Source organism: Jaculus jaculus, chromosome 4 (genome assembly GCF_020740685.1).
Source record: "Jaculus jaculus isolate mJacJac1 chromosome 4, mJacJac1.mat.Y.cur, whole genome shotgun sequence".
In the NCBI taxonomy this organism is placed as follows: Eukaryota; Metazoa; Chordata; class Mammalia; order Rodentia; family Dipodidae; genus Jaculus; species Jaculus jaculus.
This window is the reverse complement of record NC_059105.1, coordinates 89,347,167-89,368,657: the sequence shown is the minus strand read 5'-3', so window position 1 is coordinate 89,368,657 and position 21,491 is coordinate 89,347,167. Positions and strand designations below refer to the sequence as shown.

Below are 21,491 nucleotides of genomic sequence, written 5' to 3'. Positions count from 1 at the left end.
TTGAAGTTGTTATAATAGTAAGTGAGGAGGAGGTGAATACATTCCAAGCAATGAAACTATAAAATCTATGCATGTGTATATAATTGTTCTTATGCTGAAATGAAAAGTTCATGCCAGCATCAGCAACTTTTTCTATTTGTTCCTCATCCTGGTAAACTAGCAATTTGGAAAGGTAAGTTTTGAAGTAGAGAGATTTCATTTAAACTACCAATTGCCAAGGACAGCGTTGGAAATATTGACCATTGATTCAAAACATAACGAGTGGAAGCGTATGTCATTAATTTGAACAGAGGCAATGCACATGTTTGTTTAATGACCTCAGCTCAGTCAGACATGAAGACCCAGGTGCACTGGATACAGCATCAGTACAACAATGAAAAACAAGAAGATGAGGTGCCAAACCATCCACATGATGTGGGCTCATTCCTGCAGTCGCTGTGAATGCAAATGTCTCATTTACATAAAACACACTCATACAGATGCTAATAGAGAGCAAAGGAGAGGCTATCACTTCTCCATCTAGCCTCTGAAACAGGAAATCAGAATTCAAATTACTCCCATTGGAAATAGTGATGGGTTCTTTCAAATTGTTATGGTGATCAGCTTTAATATTTGGATATTAATTCAAGAACTAGCTAATGAAAAAGGAACATTTATTAAGTGCTTGACATGACCCACACATTGTCCCAGGTATTTCTTATGCATTTTCATATATTTTTACAACAACCCTAATAAGAAGGTTGCAGTATCACCCTCTCTTTTGCTGATAAGAAACTGAGTCCTGCAAAGATTAAACATCTTGCCTAATATCCCAAAGTAAGTGAGTTTATCTGATTTTGAAGGCCACACTGTCTGCTTGATATTAGTGTTTAACTCATTGACACCCACCTCTAATCTCCATTCCCCATATCAGCTCCCATTCTCCAGAAACAAGACATCTAAAAAGTGACTATTCGGGCTGGGGAAATTGCTTAGCAGTTAAGCCATTTGCCTGAAAAGCCTAAGGACCCTAAATCAATTCCCCAGGACACACGTAAGCCAGATGCACAGGGTTACACATGCATCTGGAGTTCGTTTGCAGTGTCTGGAGGCTCTGGTGCACCCATTTTCTCTTTCTGCCTTTTCCTCTGTCTTTCTCTCTAATAAATAAGTAAATAAATAAATAAAATATTTTTTTAAAAAATGACTATTCCTTCAAATCAACAAGAAACTGATGCACCAGAGAAATATGGAAGCAAGAGGCACCAGTGGCAATGACAATGACATTGATGTGTCGGCCTGAGTACAAAGGAGACAACTTAACACTTACCACCACCATTGTGTTCCATTCTGTTTCAACCAGCAAACAGCAGTGAGAACTGAAAGCTAGGTTAGAAGAAGATGACTGCTTAAGTAGTTGTTCTTAGCAAGTATTAAAACAATTTTCAAGTCCCAGTGCACAGAAATACGATTGTGGAACTTCTAACCAAATGCATCTGATAACTTCTCATGGCATTGGGTTCTGAAAGTGACATATTCTGGGCGATCTGTAGGAGGAAGACATTGGAGTAAGTAAGCTAGTGTAGAGCTTTGCTGCTGGTTCTTAGGTTTTGAGAATAGTACTTGTGTTGCTTCTTGAGAAGAATGGGGATCTTATTCCTCATTGTCTCCTCTACCCCCCAGTGGGGCTCAGCTCCCAGTGCTGCTCATGGCCCACCTCCCTAACTTCTCATAATTGTCCTGCCCTGTGGATCCCATGAACATCTACCTTTTCATTCATTCATACCACAAGATACACAGACAACTCTCTGTACAAAAGAGTTGGGAGTAGTCAAAGTCCAACAGAAGAAAACAACTTTGAAATGCTCATATAAGTATGATTATTCCCAGAGTTCATCATGAGACAAAAAAAAATAAAGATTGCTTCTTCTGGGAAATAAACACTATGAAGATATATCCATTTGACTTTTTTTTTCTTCTCTTTCCTGAGAGTCACTTTCTTCACATCTTTAAACCACTGCTTTATAGTCATCCTGTCAGAAGACCCTCACTTGAGAATTCAGCCATAAGATACCCATAGCCCAGAGCCCCAACCTGCATTCAGCTATAAGTAACACTAGAGTGGGGGTGCAATGAAGTGACTATGTTGCTCTCCCCACAAGCACAGCTAGACTTAATTCCTCTCTGGTATCTAAGGAAACCTTGAGTCAACAACACATTGTCCACACACTACAATTTTCCACCTGCACTGTCAGAGAATTCTCAGAAAATTGAACTCTCAGTCCAAAGGAAGGAAAAGAGATATTCCCTTATATACAGTGTGCACTGACTTCATTCTCCAAGAGGCCAAGCACTGAAAAATCAAAACCTTTTGATGCCACTGAGCCAACTACCCTACTCACCATGGTAGGGAGGCAGCATGGCCAACTGCAGCCTCAAAAAGTCCCTTCTTTTCTCTTGAGCTTGGTCAGATTCTTGAGCACTGTGACCTTAAAATTCACCACTGTACACAGAGGGGTAAATGAGGACCCTCCAATGTCTTAATCTGAGCTCCTGTTCTGCAACCTAGATGTATTCTACCACCTTCATGTGTAGGGAAGATGTTTTTAATACAAATGAAAACCAAATAATGTTTCCTCGTGTACTTCTGCAATGACAGTAGTTTAAAAGCTAAGGTCACGTATCAGTTCTATGAGATTAGTAAAATATTTAGTGGAGATTCATTGTAATGGTCTAGATATCCCCTACTTAGATTAAATAACTGTGTGTGCTTTTATTAAACAGGGTTGCCACATTGACATGCAGGCATTTCATAAGTTGCTCTTTTTTGAAGTCACTCAAATCTGAGGAAAATGGAACAAATATTTCCATTTGGCACAGAGAACCCCTAACATCTATTTCATCTCTGTCTTCCTTACTCCTTTCTCCATCCCTTTCCTCTTTCTACTCTTATCTTTTCCCTTTAGGAATTTTGAGAATGAAAGGCTTGAAACAAATATGAGTTTTCAATAATAAATACTTCCAATTATAGGAAACTAATATGAAATGCCTGTGCCTTCCCAGGTTCTTAACAGTCAGTGCATGTAAAGTAACACACAAAGTAGCAAGTTTCGTGTTGTTTCTGGAGCAACTGATTGACCATCTGAGAAAACGGGACTAATAATGAGATTGTGATGGAGAAATTTCAATAGCAGCTCAATGTTCTTTCCTGAAGTACAGGGGGCATCAGTTGAGCACTATGGAATGGACAGTCTACATGGCCAGTGCTAACCTGACAGGACACAATTATCCACCTACACCAAGGGTCAGGAAGTTATGGTCCTTAGGCCAAACCCAGCCCACTGCCTATTTTGGTTATGATTTTATTGGGACACAGCCCTGCCCATTCATTTGCACACTGCTCCTGGCTGGATGTGCACTGTGAGGCCCACGTTTAAGAGTCCTGACAGAGACTTTGTAGTGCAGAAAGCCTAACAGATTCATTATCTAACCCTTTCCAGAAAGACTAATATAACACTTGGAAACTTGTGTCTTATACATTAATAATTCAGATAAAAGCATGATCTCTAAAAGTATATTTATCCATAAACTTTTATCTTGTGTTATGCTTTGAAACTGTCACAGTGTTGTGACACTTACAACGTGCATTTCTACATTCCTAAGGCCTTATTCATAGTTAAAAAGTAGTGTTCAATGTCTTTTTCTACCTGCAGGACATATAAAATTGGCTTCTGATTTAGTCATCGAGAAGCCTATTAACAGAACCTGTGTTTCTCATTGCAATAACATCCATGATCCCAATAGCTGAAGGGCATCAAGCAGTAGTCAAGAGTATAAAGACAGGGCTGGAGAGATGGCTTAGCGGTTAAGCGCTTGCCTGTGAAGCCTAAGGACCCGGTTCGAGGCTCGGTTCCCCAGGTCCCACGTTAGCCAGATGCACAAGGGGACGCACGTGTCTGGAGTTCGTTTGCAGAGGCCGGAAGCCCTGGCACGCCCATTCCCTCTCTCTCCCTCTATCTGTCTTTCTCTCTGTGTCTGTCGCTCTCAAATAAATAAATAAATAATTTTTAAAAAAAGAGTATAAAGACAGATCACATTGGCTCAAATTCTGATTTTACCTGTAATAAGTAATAGCTACACCTTTGCATATAAAAACAAAGATGAGGGGGCTGACAAGATAGTTTAGCAGTTAAAGGCTTGCTTGCAAAGCCTAACAGCCTGAGTTCAATTCCCCAGTATCCATGTAAAGCCAGGTGCACAAAATGACACATGTGTCTGGATGGAGTTTGTTAGCAGTAACAAGAGAGGCCCTGGCATGCCTATTTATTCTCTCTCTCTCTCTCTCTGTCTCTCTCTGTCTCTCTCTCTCTCCTTGCAAATACATAAAAATATTTTTAAAAGAGGAATGACAGAAGTAGCTGCCACACAAATAATGACATCTACCAGAAAAGTGCTGAGTGACATGTGTTCATTAAGAACTCAGTAAATATTGGTACTGATCACTATCCCAAGATGCACTTCCCTTGGTCCTGCGACATGGTGTGCCTTAAAGGGGAGCAATTACTACTCTTTTAACTAAAGTTGATTGTGTTTCATTAAGCAAGGCTGCCTAGAATTCATCCTTTAGTTAATCAGTAAGTATAGTAAATGTTCAAGCCATGCACAGAAAGATGGAAGAAAGTATGGGTACAGAGTAAGCAGGAAATAAAGTCACATGTAAGCATTGTAACCAGCACTGATATCTGAGGAAATTGACCTATATATCTATGAAACAAGTAAGTAGCAAAAGGTAGTGGCATTCTTCCAACTAGAAAGATGTGGTAACAAGAATATCTTTAATATGGAATGAAGCATGGAGATTCCATTATAATTAATCTGTGTCACTCAGTTAACATTTGTAAAAGCTTAGAGGGAGAAGAAAACTGTACAAAGCATTTACTATAGTGGGAAATGTTTCCGTGGATGGGAAGAAACATGAGATGGTGTTAGCAGGTAGAGAGACCAAGGAAGGTCTTGCCAAGCAAAACACCACCAAGGTGGTTTGCTCATGACATGGGCAGTGCACATGCCACACTGACAATTGTGTGGGGTGGGGTGGCCAGGAGCTATATGGGAGACATAAACCCGACCTCGAATGTAGTAACAAAAGCATGAATTTTATGGAGGGGTTTAGCGTAAGTTTTCACATTGCAATTGCCATCCTCTTGAAGTTCCAAAAGGGACATCAGTTTGATCAAATGTCTGAATTTAAACCTGTACAGCCCTTGCTTGGTTATTGGAGGCAGTCCTGAGGTGGAGGCAGTAGTTTGGAGCAGGTCACACTGAATGAATATTGAAATGAGATGTTAGATTTGCAAAAATGTGACAGATGGTTTTGAGAAGGATGACATGTAGTTACTGAGGAAACAGAGGCCATGTGGAGGTGTAAAGTGGGAACTGTGAAGCATGGCAAGAGAAAGGGAGACTTTCAGAGTGATATCAAAGAAGGTTTATAACAAAATGCTTTGGGGGATGGAGGAAAGAGGAGAAATACATGATCCCCAAAGGGAGCTGGAGGGGGGGCACATCTGTAGTCCCAGCAATCGGGAGGCAGAGGTAGGAGGATTACCGAGTGTTTGAGGCCAGCCTGGGACTACAGAGTGAGTTCCAGGTCAGCCTGGGCTAGAGTGAGACCCTACCTCAACAACAACAACAAAAGGTCCCCTAAGGACTATCCCAGAGGGCTTTAGGAGCAATGACACTCTGACCAAGATAGAGAACTGAACGTGTGGGGCTGAAGCAAATCATCAGAGCAGTAAGTTTATAACCACCACAGTAGTGTGTGGATTCCTTTTGTGGGGGTTACTAAAGAATGGCCATCACTCTGTTGCTTCTTATGCCTTTTATACCTCATCATCTTCAAATGTTTCCTATAAAATGAAAACTATACTCTGGGCAGAAGCTGAATCATGGCCACACTGTTCCAGGGGATGTTAGTTTTCTGATTGCTATGATAGAATGCCTGCCATAAGCAACTTCAGAGACTTATTTGAGCTCAGAGTTTTAGAAGCTTCAGCCCCTCATACAGAAATGGAGTGACAGCAGCCCACAACATAGCGGACAGAAAGTGGGAAAAGGAAATCCAGAAAGGAGCAGGGAAAGACATAGTTCCTAAAGACATACCCACAGTGACTTCCTCTCACCATGCTCCATCACCTACTCTTTCGCCATCTCTGGATAAAAGCATCATAGGAATCCACCAAGAGAAAAAGCCACTGATTAAGTCAGATCCAGATACATGAGTCTCTGAGGGCCATTTTGTAGCCAAACCTAACCAGCAACATTCTTAGGAGAGCCACCTATCTGAGCCATCAGATATCTCACCATGTATGTTGAGGCAAAATTTTAAAGAGCCCTAAATACAGTGTTCAGATCCCGCCTTTTTTAGAATCTCTTCTACCGGCAGTGGCTCCCATCCTTCCCACTTACACAGGCTCTTTTAAGTAAATGATCATTCCTTTAGATGTCTCCCTTCTTCTGCCAATATGGCATTTGGTATATGGAAGGGTTAAAAATATGGAGGTGGGGCTGGTCATGGTGGCACATGCCTCTAATACCAGCTCTTGGGAGGCTGAGGTAGGAGGATCACTGTGAGTTTGAGGACAGTCTGAGATTGTGAATTCCAGGACAGCCTAAGCTACAGTAAGACTCTACCTAAAAAAAAAAAAAAAAAAAAAAAAAAAAATGGAGGTAGCAGCAAAAGGACTACAGGTCTTGGATCAGGCTTGCATGGCAATGTGGTTGTTGCATCTGGTCCCTGAGTGATGGAGGGAGAGGCTGTGGCCCATTCTTCCTCAAGAAGACAAATTTACATCCATACCAAATGGGCCTCCATGCACCAGGAGATGATACCCAACCCTCAAGACAGAATAATGTCAGCTTCAGTACCATACCAGTGGTACTGCTGACTGGCTAAAGCATTTGCCCTAACAGACACAGTGATACCAAGCTGACCAACTAGAATCCAGAGAAGTAGAATGTCAAATAAAAGCTGGCATTTGTAAGCTCATTTGACCCAAGCAAGTACTAGGTAGATGATAGATAGATAGATAGATAGATAGATAGATAGATAGATAGATAGATAGATAGATAGATGATAGATAACAGATAAAGATATACATAGGTATAGATGGGTTGCATTTTCTAGATGCTTGATGCTCAACTGAGTCAATGAGGATAATACATATGACTATGCAAATATCCAGATTTTGTATTAACCTATGAGGCAAAGTCACATTCTGTGGCCACAGCCATAGCCAGAACTCTATGAAAAGAGTTTATGCCCAGTCTCTTTTTTTTGTTTTTTGGGGGGGTAAGGAGGGTCTCACTCTAGCTCAGGCTGGCCTGGAAGAATTCACTATGTAGTCTCAGGATGGCCTCAAACTCGCATGGATCCTCCTACCTCTGCCTCCCGAGGGCTGGGATTAAAGGCATGCGCTACCACACCCAGCTGATGCCCAGCCTCTCTTGTCCTACACCCACTGCTGGGTTTCTTCTTCCTTCTTACAGCAGTGGCTTCTCAGTTTAGTTGTCTTGCCTATTAGCTCTTAATCTAACATTTTAACATGGTTTTCTGTGTAAGGCCCCACTGCCTTTTACTCCTTCTATTTTTTGGTATTTTTTAATGAGAGAGAATTGGCAAAACCAAGCCTCCAGCCACTGTAATCAAACTCCAGATGCATGTGCCATCTTGTGTGTATGTGCAACCTTGTGTGCTTGTGTCAACTTGCAAGTCTGGCTTATGTGGGACCTGGAGAGGTGACCATGGGTCCTCGGACTTTGCAGGCAAACGCCTTAACCTCTAAGCCACCTCTCCAGCCCTGCACTCCTTACGTTATTGAGAGCTATTACGTAGACATCTTTGTGGAATAGAGTATGATCACATATTACATGCATATGATGTGTGATGTGCAAATCTGAATAATAATACACGTCAGTAACACATGTCCTCTTTCTTCTTTTTGAGTTATTTTGAAACATAGCATAAATTGTTGTCATAGTTGCTCTGTAGTTCACTAGAAAATCAAAACAAATTCCTCTTTTCTGTACTTTGAGGCCCCTTGTCTAATTTCTTTCCATCCTTTCCTCCCTCCCCTACTTTTCCCCAATCTCTAGGAACCCAGTCCATTCTTCCATGAGACCAACTTTTGGGCATCCACAAATGAGGGAGACTATGTGGAGTGTGTCTGTCTCCGGCTTATTTCTCTTATCATAATTACCTCCAGCTCCATATGAATTACTTCCAATATAGGATTCATTCTGTTTCACTTGATTAGTATTATGCCAGTCCATGAAGACACATTTTCCTTCTCCGTTCACCCATGGACTCTTGGTTGGCCATTCTTTACACTCTTTGTACACAGTTTAAACTCATTTAACTTCCTGCATTCACCTAGAGGTGAGGTCTTATGTTGTACTTCACCACACAGCAACTTTTGGAGGTAGACACTATTCTCCCCAACCTTTCCAAGAGGATGGAGGCAGAGAAAGTAGTTCTCCCTCAATCACACAAGCAGAAAAGTGGCTGCATTAGAGCTTAAATCTAGATGTTTTGATTTTCTTAATTGGGAATAAATAAGGAACAGGATGATGTTAATAATGAAGATAGAGATAGTTACAGATAGCTGATAGATAGACACATACATACATAGGTAGATACATAGGGAGGTGCATCGATAATAGATATGTGATTATAGAAAATACATAGAGAGGGGCTGAAGAGATGGCTTAGTGGTTAAGTGCTTGCCTGTAAAGCCTAAGGACCCCGGTTCGAGGATTGGCTCCCCAGGACCCACGTTAGCCAGATGCACAAGAGGGCACAAGCGTCTGGAGTTTGTTTGCAGTGGCTGGAGGCCCTGGCACACCCATTCTCTCCCTCTCTCTCTCTCTCTCCCTCTCTTTCTCTCTCTCTCTGTCTGTTGCTCTTAAATAAATAAATAAATAAATAAATAAATAAATAAATAAATAAATAAATAGAAAAGACATAGAGAGGTACATACATACAAAGGTAGTTGGTAAACCCTGACATGTTATCATGGCAAACTAAAGAGAAGCAGTATCATGTGGAAAGCACGTCAGATGTCATTTTGTTCAGAGCTTTTCAAGCTGGACAAATCCCCTGGAGGTGGCAAATTCTGGGCACATTGAGTAGACTAAGAATACAATGGAATGAGCCAGTCAGCAGAGCAAAGAGCACACACAACGCAGGCGGCTCTGTGAATGCATCTAATGTGTGAGGATTTTGCATAAGAATTACCTTATAAAATGAATAGTACTGGGGCTGGAGAGATGGCTTAGCTGTTAAGGCACTTGCCTGAAAAGCCAAAGGACCTTGCTTTAATTCCCCAGGACCCATGTAAGCCAGATGCACAGGGTGGCACATGTGTCCGTAGTTTGTTTGCAGTGGCTGTAGGCTCTGATGCACCCATTCTCTCTCTCTCTCTCTCTCTCTCTCTCTCTCTCTCTGTCTGTCTCTCCTTTCTCTCCTTCTTTCTCTCTCTCTTTCTGTCTCTCTCGCAAATAAATAATTATAAGATATTAAACAAAGTAAAATGCATATCACTGTTAAAAATATCTGAGAGTGATTATCTCACTGCAGAGTTGTTGCCCACTGAGACCCAGATTCATCTGATCCCCTCTGCAAGGTGATGGCACAGGTAGACCAGATACCCCCTCTCCAAACTCACCAGTGAGAAAATGGAATACCTGAGAGTGACTATGGACTTTCCTGTTAGGTAGCTGACTCCTGTTTTAAAGGGGTGAGGACTACCATACTATGGCAAATGAGCAATCCTTTAATATTTTCTTTAAAAACCTGGAACTTTTGTAAAGGTCGTATCCTATCACTGGCCACCAACTTCTTGGTTGGGAGTTATTCCTATAGTTTACTTGAGTTCTTTAATCAAATAAGAGACCTCTGCCAGGACTGCCAAACTGAGCCTCCATCAGCAATACCCCTCTGAGATCAGCCATGCCCTCCTGGGTACCAAAAGACTACCTTATTAGTAGAGTTCTGAGTAGGTCAGATATAAGAATAACTTACAAATGTTGGGCTACAAAGAGCCCAGCCAGGCAAAGCTCCCTATTGTCTGTTTAAATAATTGAAATGGAATGTGTACCTTGATAAAAGCATTTTACATACTCACATAGCTGAGGTTTTTGTCCCAACCCCATTAAAGTGATTGATACTCTTTCACAGGGACAGACTCCCATGACTAGTCAAATACATAGACACACACGCATACATAGTTCAATATCCATTTAGCTCACAATGAGAAAATCTGGTATCAAGTAGACTGCACATGTTACCTGTACAGTACAGCCTTTCATCCCACTAGGCAGGTGATGCACATAGCAGGTGACCAGTATATATGTATATGAGTTAATAAGAGAAATACAATCATAAGTAGAAGTCATGGGTTTACAGTGAGAAACGCATCTCCCAAAGGGGCCATAGGATCATACATTTCCCATCAATGCATGTGTTCTCGGTTATTGGAAGATTGATAGGAAATAAGAGGAATTACTGATGCGGGCTTAGTTCAGCAGTCCTGGCAAATGTCGCTTACTTGATTAAAGAACTTAAGTAAACCACACAAATAACTACAGTCAAGAAGCTGGTGGAATTCAAGGAGATGATACCTGAAGAAATAACTTTCAGGTAGAGTCAGAAGCCTGTTTCGCTAATACTGGGTAAGGTGATCCGCTAATACCGGGTTAGGTCTGTCAGAGAACACATGGCTTGGGGGTATACTGGCCAGGACCATTCTCTGAGGAGTTTGTCCGGCCCCTGCCCAGATCTCCTCTTGCAATTCCATGCCTCCCGAGACCACATGTGTCACATCAGCCTGGAGATGTTTCTCGGTTCCTTTCTTCACATTGCACCACCCTGCTGTTATACAGAGTCACTGATTTTAAACTCTCAAAAACTGCACTGCTTCACTTTCTTATTTATTTTTATTTGTTTAATTTTGTGATAGAGAAAAGAGAGAGGAAGAGATATAACATGGCGCAGCCTCTTGGAAGACACAACACAAGATATGTTAATTTGATTTTTTTTTTCTTATTTCACTAATTGTGTAAGCTTAGAATTTCATTTAGAGAAAAATTTCATGTCTATCAAAAATAAGCATGTTTCATGTCAGAATTACTCTCATATTCAGACAACTACTGACTAATTACAAATCAATTCCATTTCTAGCTCTTAATAACATCTAAAAATATGTTATAAAGTCCTTATCAAGGGAATGGGAATTAAAGTATTTACTTTATTGACATCTTAAACGTATTATAAGAAATGTTTTGGAGGCAAACATAAAAACAGATTCATAGGGCTGGGTAGATTGCTCAGTGGTTATAGGCACTCATTTGCAAAGCCACCTATCCCAGATTCAATTCCTCCCACCAAGCCAGACAGGCATTTGCCTGCAATGGCAAGAGATCCTGGCATGGTTCTTCCCCTACACACATAAACAAGTGCAAATAAATAAACATTTTTTTAACAAAAATGATAGGCCAATATTTTATGAGGCAGATCACTCTAGTAATTTTCTGTTGCAAGCTCCTCCCACTAAAACTCAATTATCCACACGAGTCTAAACCCTACTACTCCACCATAAGTCTAGTATGAGTCCACGCAGGCGCGTCTGTACCCCTTCTTCCATTTACCATCTTCCAGTAGTTCATGTTGAGTGTGTCTCTTCTCAATCCAGAGCCTTCAACCTTTTGTACCTTTCTCTATCCCTATAATAATTGGAAATACAGCTAAAATATCACAAAGGCAACAGAGACTAGCAGATGAACAAAGAAACAAAAATCTCCCTCCCCAGATGCAATAGGGCTGAGGCCAGTGAAATGCTATCTGAAAATGCCAGCTCTGGGATTTCTCCAAACACTAATGAAAAGCCTACATAGAGCATACATTCCAGGGATTATGAACTCATTGTGGCTTATACTCTTTAAAAAGGTCTACAGCTGCATTCAAAATATATCCAGCTCATCTGTAGGCCTAGGGACTGATGCAAAGCCAGGAGCCCCAGCTGGGACACACAGGCAGGAATCAATTTAAGCCTTTCTGGCAGCATATAGGGAGGTTTGCAATAATGAATGTTAAGGAGGGAAACCAGACCATGGAGAATTAGGTGTTTATTTTTCCTGAGCATTAAAAAGATGATAAATTGATGGATAAAAGTATGTAGGAAACACACAGAAAGCTATTGTACATGTTGGGTAGGTGCTATGTCAACTTGACAGTGAAGACTTAATAAAAATAAATCAGCATCTGAAAGTTGTGGGAGTCCCAACTATGCCATTGAGAAGAGATAGGTCACCGAGGACTTCAACCTCAGACTTAGCAGAGAAGAAAGGCACTCATTTGTATACACCTCAATGTTAATAATAGCAATGAAGTTCCCAAAATTCTGTTTATAGAATTAATAGAATTCTATATACTTTTAATAGTGACCATTACCAAAGGAGCTAGTAACTGTATTGAATAAACATACCTCAAAAGTAAAAAGAGTGAGAAAAGCGAGAGGATGTTTAAAGCCTGAAGTCCACATTGTAAGTACAGAGTGAAGTAATCTCTATTAGAGTAATAATCTAAGATGTGCTTACTCAGGTTAAGAAAAGTTAAATTTATGAAGCATTTCATGTATCATCCTTGTCTTTGCTCTGTGAAGCCTTTCTTCCCATTAAACAATTTGCTTCCTTTGCCTTCAGTGCCATGTGCAGGTATGTTCAACTTGCATGTATTAAAATGTATTTTCAAGAAACCCGTGGTCTACTAATTTATAACAACAGAAACAATCTCAGGCAGCCTGCTATTTATGATGTCAATTTGTCAAGTGGCATCATTTGCACAGTTTCACTACCTTCCTTTGTCTTTGAGTTGGGCTGATGGTTGTTGCAGGTTTGATTTGCAGTATGGTTTGAATTGCACTGTTAACCTACAACAGTAATGATACTATCATTGAGTAACGTATTATATATGTTTTCTAGAGCATTGCCAATGTGTGAGGCACTGTGGTAAGCATGCATACATATTAATGTAGTAATCCTGACTGAATCTTAGAATATAGATACGATTTTATCCCCATTTTTCTGATGAAGAGTCTGATGCACAGATTAAGTAATTTTCCTGAGATTATAGACTTAATAAATCACAGAACTGGGATATACTGCTTCTGAGTAAATGCAGTGTACCATGATGAGGGTTATAAAATTACTCAACAGAAGTAAGCAAACAGCTAGGTTCTGATTAATGAGGGGAAAATACCTTGTCAGAGTTTATTATAAATTACCTTAACAACTATCAAAATAATTGAGTTCCTATTTAATGGGCTATTGTGGTGTTTTAGTGTAAGTAGATATCCACTTAATCTGGCTAAAAAACATATGACCTTTAAAAACATGTGCATGATCAAAATCTAGCTAGAAAACACTGATAAAACAAAACAAAGAAAATGCAATAAACACACTATCCATGCATTTTTAAAAACTCAGCATAGTAAAGATACCATTATTCCTAAAATTAATCTATAGCCATAAAAGATGTTCTAAAACATTCTGTCACACACACACACACACAGTGTTTTGAGATTGGGTATCACTCTAGTCAAGGCTGACCTGGAATTCACTATGTAGTCTCAGGCTGGCCTCAAAATCGCAGTGATCCTCTTACCTCTGCTTCCCAAGTGCTGGGATTAAAGACATGCACCACCAGGCCCAGCACAATAATATTGTTGCTGGAAAGGCAAAACATATAGAATATTTAAAACAATTTTTTTAAAGTGGAGAAAATCACTTTCCAATGCTAAAACTTACTGTATAGCCATAGCAATTAAGACAGTTGGTACTGGTGGAAGGAAAAGCACAGATCAATGACAGAGGATAAAGAAGCAGAAATAGGGCTGGAGAGATGGCTTAGTGGTTAAGTGCTTGCCTGTGAAGCCTAAGGACCCCGGTTCAAGGCTCGATTCCCCAGGACCCATGTTAGCCAGATGCACAATGGGGTGCACACATCTGGAGTTCATTTGCAGTGGCTGGAGACCCTGGTGCATCAATTATCTCTCTCTCTCTCTATCTCTTTCTCTGTCTCTTTGTCTCTCTCCTTACCTCCCTCTTTCTCTCTCTGTTGCTCTCAAATAAATAAATAAAAATAAAAAATATTTAAAAAAAAAAGAAGAAGCAGAGATAAAGCATACAGCATGGACCAAGATTCGGGACAAAAGGATAAGAGCAAGTCAATGGAGAAAGGACAGCCTTCGCAATTGGTGCTGGAGCGATAGAAAGGGAGGAAGAGAGAAGGGAGGGAGGCTACCTAAATATGATACATTATACCAAAATGGATGTAAAATGGGGCTGCAAAGATGGTGTAGAGGTTAAAGCCCTTGCCTGTGAAGACTATGGACTGATGTTGGATTCCCCAGGACCCACGTAAGACAGATGCACAGGGTGGCACATGCATCTGGAGTTCGTTTGCAGTGGCTACAGGCCCTAGCATATCCATTCTCTCTCTCTCTAATAAATAAAAATATTTTTAAAAATAATGTCAAATGAATCACAACTTAAATGTAAAACTATAGCACTTTTGGGGGAAAATAACAGAGAATATCTTCAAAGCTGACACTAAGCAGTATTCTCAGATTTGCTACCAAAAATGATACACAAAGAGAAAACTTGATGTTTTTCTTCACCAAATTGCTCTCTTAAAAGGATAAAGATACCAACTACAGATGGAGATAAAATATGTTCCAACTGTATCAGACAAAAGTCTCTTATCTGGTGAGTGAGACCCTACCTCGAAAAACCAAAGAAAAAAAAGTCTGGTATCTAGACTATAGGAAGACCCCTCAAACCTTGATACCAAATAGAAACAACAACAACTACAACAAAAATCTAGGTGGAAAATTGCTTTGGAACCTGTGGTGATGTGGTATAGCATTGTGGGAGCATGTGGCAAGGAAGCTGTGCTCCTTTGTGGCTGAAAAACAAAACCCTCAGAAGAGCAGGACTGAGATGCTAATATATCCTTCTAAGACACACCTAACTTCCTTCCACTAGGCCCAATGTCCCAAAGATTCCACCATCTCCCAATAGCACCATGTGCTGGAAACCAAGCCTTCCACACAAGCTCTGTGAGAGTCACTTATCCAAAGTATATGAATAGGAACAAACCATAACAATGATAAATTTTTTTAAAGCTCAAAATACTATATGCTATATGATTCTGTTTGTACAACATGATTAAATAACAAAATTATGGGACTGGAAAACAGAGTTATGATTGCTAAGGGTTAAAGTTGGCTGTGAAAAATTATGGTTGTGGGCTAGAGAGATGGCTTAGCAGTTAAGGAGCTTACCTGTGAAGCCTAAGGACCCAGATTCAATTCCCCAGTACCCATGTAAGCCAGATGCACAAAGTAGCTCTTGCATCCACAGTTCATTTGCAATGGCTAGAGGCCCTGTTATGCCTGTGTTTCTCTTTCTCTCTCTCATAAAAAAATACTTTTTAAAAAGAAAATTATAGCTATATCACAAAGGACAGCATAAAGGAGCCTTTTTGGTTATGGAGAAGTCTGAATCTAAATTATAGTGATTGTCACATAAACATGCACATGGTAAAACTGCATGTAACTACACATGTACACATACAAACAGAAGAGTGGGTATGCCTAAAATGTACCCATGCTAATTTTCCAATTTCCATATTGTATTACAGTTATATAGAATATTGACATTGAGGAAAATTTGGTGAACAGTATCTAGGGCCTCAGTGTAATTTTTTGCCATTTTTTGTGAATCTATAATAAAGTCAAAACAAAAAATTAAAACAGGGTTGGGGAGATGGCTCATCAGTGAAGATCACTTGCCACTTAGGCATGAGGGCCTCCCAGGCCAGACACCACCATATTCAACTCCTCAGAGCGCACATAAAAAGCTGGGTACAGCCATGCATGTCTGTGACTCCACTTCTAAGGAAGAGCACTTCAAGAGTTTAGTCACAGGGCAGGAGAGATAGCTTAGTGGTTAAGGCATTTACCTGCAAAGCAATAGGATCCTGGTTGGACTATCCAGGACCCATGTAAGCCAGATGCATAAGGGGGCATATGCATCTGGAGTTTGTTTACAGTGGCTGGAAGGCCTGGTGTGCCCATTCTCTCTCTCTCCTTCTTTCTTCCTCTCAAATAAATAAATGAAAACATTTAAAAGTAACATAAAAAAGAGTTTAGTAACAAAAAGAGTTAAAAATGACTCCTGTACAAACCAACACTTGAAAGATACAATAGTGAAGGAGTTGGAATCTGCAGATCACATTTTATCCTTCAAGTTCATGTGAGTAAAAAAATAAGTTAAAATTCCCTATTATATTTTACATGTTCCCAATAATTAGTGTATGAATAAAATCACAAAGTGGCTCTATATTTCAGCCAAAACATTTCCACACTAAATACTTTAGTTTCCCCAGAGGATAGTTTCAGCACTTAAGATAATCTGAAAGTAACACATTGAAATCAGAGTCCACAGCTTGTTCTGAAGCTAAGGGGGCAGGCCATATTTCTTCCATTCCCGTTTACTCATCTTCCAGTGCAGTCATGACTCAGTGTGGTCAGTACTAACTAGTTTGCTATATCCAGCATTCATTCACTTTCCTTTTGATAAAACCCAAAGCTCCCCACCATATGGTGTCATTTTTGAAATGTTAATCTGAGTGAAGCTTCTGATGCCAACTAGGTTCCCAGCTGGTCTGTGTATTGGCTATTTCACAGACATTAGCCCTGTTTTGAATTAAAGTAAATTAGAGAATAAAATGAGATATTGTCATGCAAAGTCAGGCCACATTATTTGACATCTGCACCATCTCCTAGAGAGCTCCATCGAGTGGTTATTTTTAAATGCAAACTGAGAAGGAAGGAATATCTAAACAAGTTAGGAAGAGAGAATATATGGGAGAGGCATCTTAGGAGGCAGAAATAACAATGTTCCTTGAAGGCCGCCTCCCTCACTCCTCATCTCTATCTGGACAAGAGACTAGGAGAGAAACAGATTTCTCTACGACATTCACAGATCCAAAGGGTCATTTTGTCAGCCCATAGAAACAGGCACAAAGATGGATGAGAGTCAGAAAAGCACCTGCTTGGTTTTTTTTTTTTCTTTTTCTTCCTCTTGCTGACATTTGGAAAGGGTATTTATTTAAGAAGCAGACAGATGAATAAAGGGAATTAACTCTGCTTAACATAATAATTTAACACACTAAGTCTTCTGGCCAAGAAGGACCTTGCTAACAGCCTCATGGGGCTGGGAGGTGGGGGATATTGTCTGAACATTTCTCATTCTCCCACAGCTCTTGCCTGCCAAGAATCACTGTTTGTTATAGCGGTTGTGTAAATGTGTATGTTTCATGCATACCTCTGCGTATCATGCATGCATGAGTGTGTGCACATAGACACTCTGTGACTTGCTAGAAAATTAAAAACACAGTTTTCTTTATTTGTAACAGACACTGGAAAGGGACAGAGCATGAAAAATAATTAGAATTGGGATACCCAGACTCATCTCACCATCACTTACTCACAAATTTTAAGCCATTAACAACTATTCTACTGTAGATTATAGTTCTATTTGCAACCCACAGACATTCAAGGCTTCTCTGTGGAGAGGGATGAAGGGTTCAGTGTAGATACAGTCTGTGTGTCAGGTGGTTTCCCACTGGGGAGCTTTGCAAAGAGAACCCCACACAGTCAGAGACACTTGAGATCACATAAGCAAGGGCAGCAATGTGGATGCATTCCCAAGAGGACCACTTGAGAAGGTTGAACTTTTAAAAATAACTTTTCTTTGACTATTTCCCCATTTGTTCAATTTTAAATGTCTTGCAGTGTAAACGCTATTTAACAGTACCATAACCCTTCAGAGATCCCTACAAACCATATGCAGGGAGTTCTGGTGGTGCCATGGAAAGGAGGGGAAATGAGACCAATATTACTTTCAGTTCACTGTTCATCCCTTCTTCTGTAAAGGGAGCAAAATGATATATTTCTCTACATTTCTTTATAACTAACTTAGAGAAAAATAGAAGTCACTTCCTTGTAGGAGCTCATCAAAAGAATGGAATGAGCCAGGTGTTGGTGGCGCATGCCTTTAATCCCAGCACTCGGGAGGCAGAGGTAGGAGAATTGCCATGAGTTCAAGGCCACCCTGAGACTACAGAGTTAATTCCAGGTCAGCCTGGACCAGAGTGAGACCCTACCTTGAAAAACCAAAAAAAAAAAAAAAAAAAAAAAGAATGGAATGACACACTTGCTTAAGCAAATGGGGATAGTAAGTAAACAGGAGGCTCTGCTGGCCTGAATAGCATTACCTGGACCTGCATTGTTGAAAATCCTTAAGGACAGATAAGTGAGACATTGGCAGACTCCTGGTCACAGGGCTACCTCATACCCCCCAGATGCTTCCTGTAACTGATTTATGGTTTAACTCCAATCCTGTGTTGTTTTTTTTTTTCTTCTATAAACATCATGTGATTATTTCCAGTAAAAGCTGACACTCTAAACAGTTTGGGGCTGCACCCTGCGATTCTGACCTCTGGGGTGAAGACCTGGAATATCAGACTTTCTTCTTTTTCTTTTCTTTCTTTTTTGCTCAATAAAACTTTGCCTCACATTCCGTGAGTTGATGGTCTTACTTGTGCAACACCAGACCCCATAACACTTCCCATTCACATCCTTGACTCATGACTGAGGCCTGTTGTCCTGAGTCCCAACACACAAGCTGAAGAGACATTATTAGAGATTGTATCATGGATGAAATGTTTGTGTCCCCTATGATTCATTCTCTGTCTCTCTCTCTGTCTCTCTCTGTCTCTCTGTCTCTCTCTCTCTCTCTCTCTCTCTGAGTGTGTGTGTGTGTGTGTGTGTGTGTGTGTGTGTGTGTGTGTCAGCATCTACTGAGAAGGCAATGTAAGGATATGGCAGGAAGGCAGCTGGCTATAATCCCAGAAGATTCAGAAGATTGAGAATTAAGACAGATAGTGCCTTGATCTTAAATTTTCCAATCTCAGAACCATGAAAACAGAACTGTGATTTAGGATGCAGTCTCTGGAATTTTGGTATAGTCACTCAGATAATTGAGACAGGCAACAACTCAGAAAAGAAGCAAGGGAGATACAGAGTGGCTGAGCAACCATGATCAGACTTAATCTATTTTCCACAAACACACTGCAGTAGTAGTGATTCTCAAAGTTATATGAAACTTCCCTTTGGGCTGAAGAGATGACTCAGCAGTTAAGGCACTAGCCTACAAAGCCTAATGACTGGGGTTCAGTTCCCCAGTACCCATGTAAAGCCAGGTGCACAAAGTGAAACATGCATCTGGAGTTCATTTGACCAGTGGTTAGAGGCCCTGACACAGCCATCCTCTCTCTCTCCTCCCCCTCTTTCTCAAAATACATGCATACACACACACATGCATACACACACGCATACACACATTTATATATATATATATATATATATATATATATATATATATATATATATATATGATCTACTCTTTATGTTGGGCTAAATGACATTCATTGAATATTTTCCAAGGACCAGTTCTCTTAACCATCTCACTTGTATTATATTCAAACAACCATGCTAGGAAGCAAATATATTCATTTATATCATTTTACATATAGTTAGAGACTATTTTTCCTTTGTTTGAGCAACTGGAAGTATTTAAACCAAAGCTTCTCTGATATCCTGGCTCTCAAATTGATAGTGACATAAAGTGGAGCCTCAACAAGCCATTCTGCAATAGTAAGGAACAGCCTTTGTTCCTGTAGGTTCCTGAAGTGTGTGGTTCTTTGTTACTATAGCACAGTAAACTGTCCTAACAGATGTCAATGGATAATCTACATTGATAAACCCCATTTCACTGTCCCTCTGCTCTGTAACAGGAGTTGACTTGTCACCCAAGGAATATTTGTCAACATCTAGAGATATTTTGGGAGAGATGTTAATGACACCTAGTGTGTAAAGGCCAGAAGGGCTGCCATACAGCCTACAGTGAACAAAAGATTGCTCACAACAAATGGTTATTCAGCACTAATTGGCAATAGTTGACAAAGTTATGAAACACTATTGTACTCTGACCACCAAAATAATTCAACTGAATGGTGTACAAATTATATAAGTCATTTTAAAGAATCCTTTCAAGGAATGCCCAGGAAACAACATGAAAGAATATCAACTTTGTTTATTTAATTTTTTTTAGCCTTTTAAAGTCTAATGGAAGGAGGGGCTAGAGAGATGGCTTGTAAAGCCTGACAGCCTGCGTTCACTTCCCACTACCCCTTAAAGCCAGATACACACACATTTGTAGTTTGTCATAGCAGTAGGCCCTGGTGTGCTCTCTCTTGTCCTGTCTCTCTCTATATATCTATCCAAATAGATAGACAGACAGACAGACAGACAGATAGTAGTTTCCTCAAATAAAGAAAAATGTTTTCTTTTTAAATAAATATAACAGGGGCCGGAGAGATGGCTTAGTGGTTAAGGTGTCTGCCTGCAAAGTCAAAGGACCCAGGTTCAATCCCTGTACCCACATAAGCCAGATGCACAAGGTGACACATGCATCTGGAGTTCATTTGCAATGGCTAGAAGCCCTGGTGTGCCCATTCTCTCTATCTGCCTGACTCTCTCTCTCTTTCTCTCTCTCTCATAAATAAAATAAACAAACAAATAAAATATTTTCATGAAAAAAGTCTAACAGTAGGCAGACTGATACAATGCTGAAAGATGCCATAAGGATCCAGGCTATTGCTTTCATCCATGCTGCCATATGTGTTAGCTCATAAACACATATCCTGAAATCAACCAGTGCTTTTCAAGCCATACTCACATATGCCAGGCAGGACAAAGTAGGTAGGCAAAGACCAGGGTCATCAGCACAGGGGTGAAGGAGATCAACACAGAGAACACTCAACTCCTACCAAATCAGATATCCAGAGACACAGAGACTCCCAAAACCTCATCACTGAAGCAGACCCAAAATGAACCCAACGTGGCTCAGGGAAATTTTGTGGAAGAGGGGGCGGAAAGAATGTCAGAGCCACATGTTGGGTCAGGATATGCAGAGACATTTCTCCTACCCATAACTGTGGACTAACTCCACAATGCATGACTCATATACCTCAACAAGGGGGCCAGGGGAAGAGGGTGGGACATAGACGAGCCTAAGAATGGTACCAACTTGACTGTATTCACTGAGTACAAAACTAATGTGTGTGTGTGTGTGTGTGTGTGTGTGTGTGTGTGTGTGTGTGTGTGTGTGGAGAGAGAGAGAGAGAGAGAGGGAGAGAGAGAGAGAGAGAGAGAGAGAGAGAGAGAGAGAGGGAGGGAGGCACCAGTGTCAAGCACAACCACCAAGCCCATTTTAGCAGGAAAGTCAGTCTTTCCAAGCAATCTGAGAAGACTCCCCTGAGGTGT

At 40.5% G+C, this 21,491-nt stretch overlaps 1 pseudogene; it reads left to right on the top strand.

The window, feature by feature from the left end:
* The first annotated feature begins 333 nt into the window (after positions 1 to 333).
* The window catches only part of LOC123460239, an 84,556-nt pseudogene continuing 63,398 nt past the window's right edge, over positions 334 to 21,491 (top strand).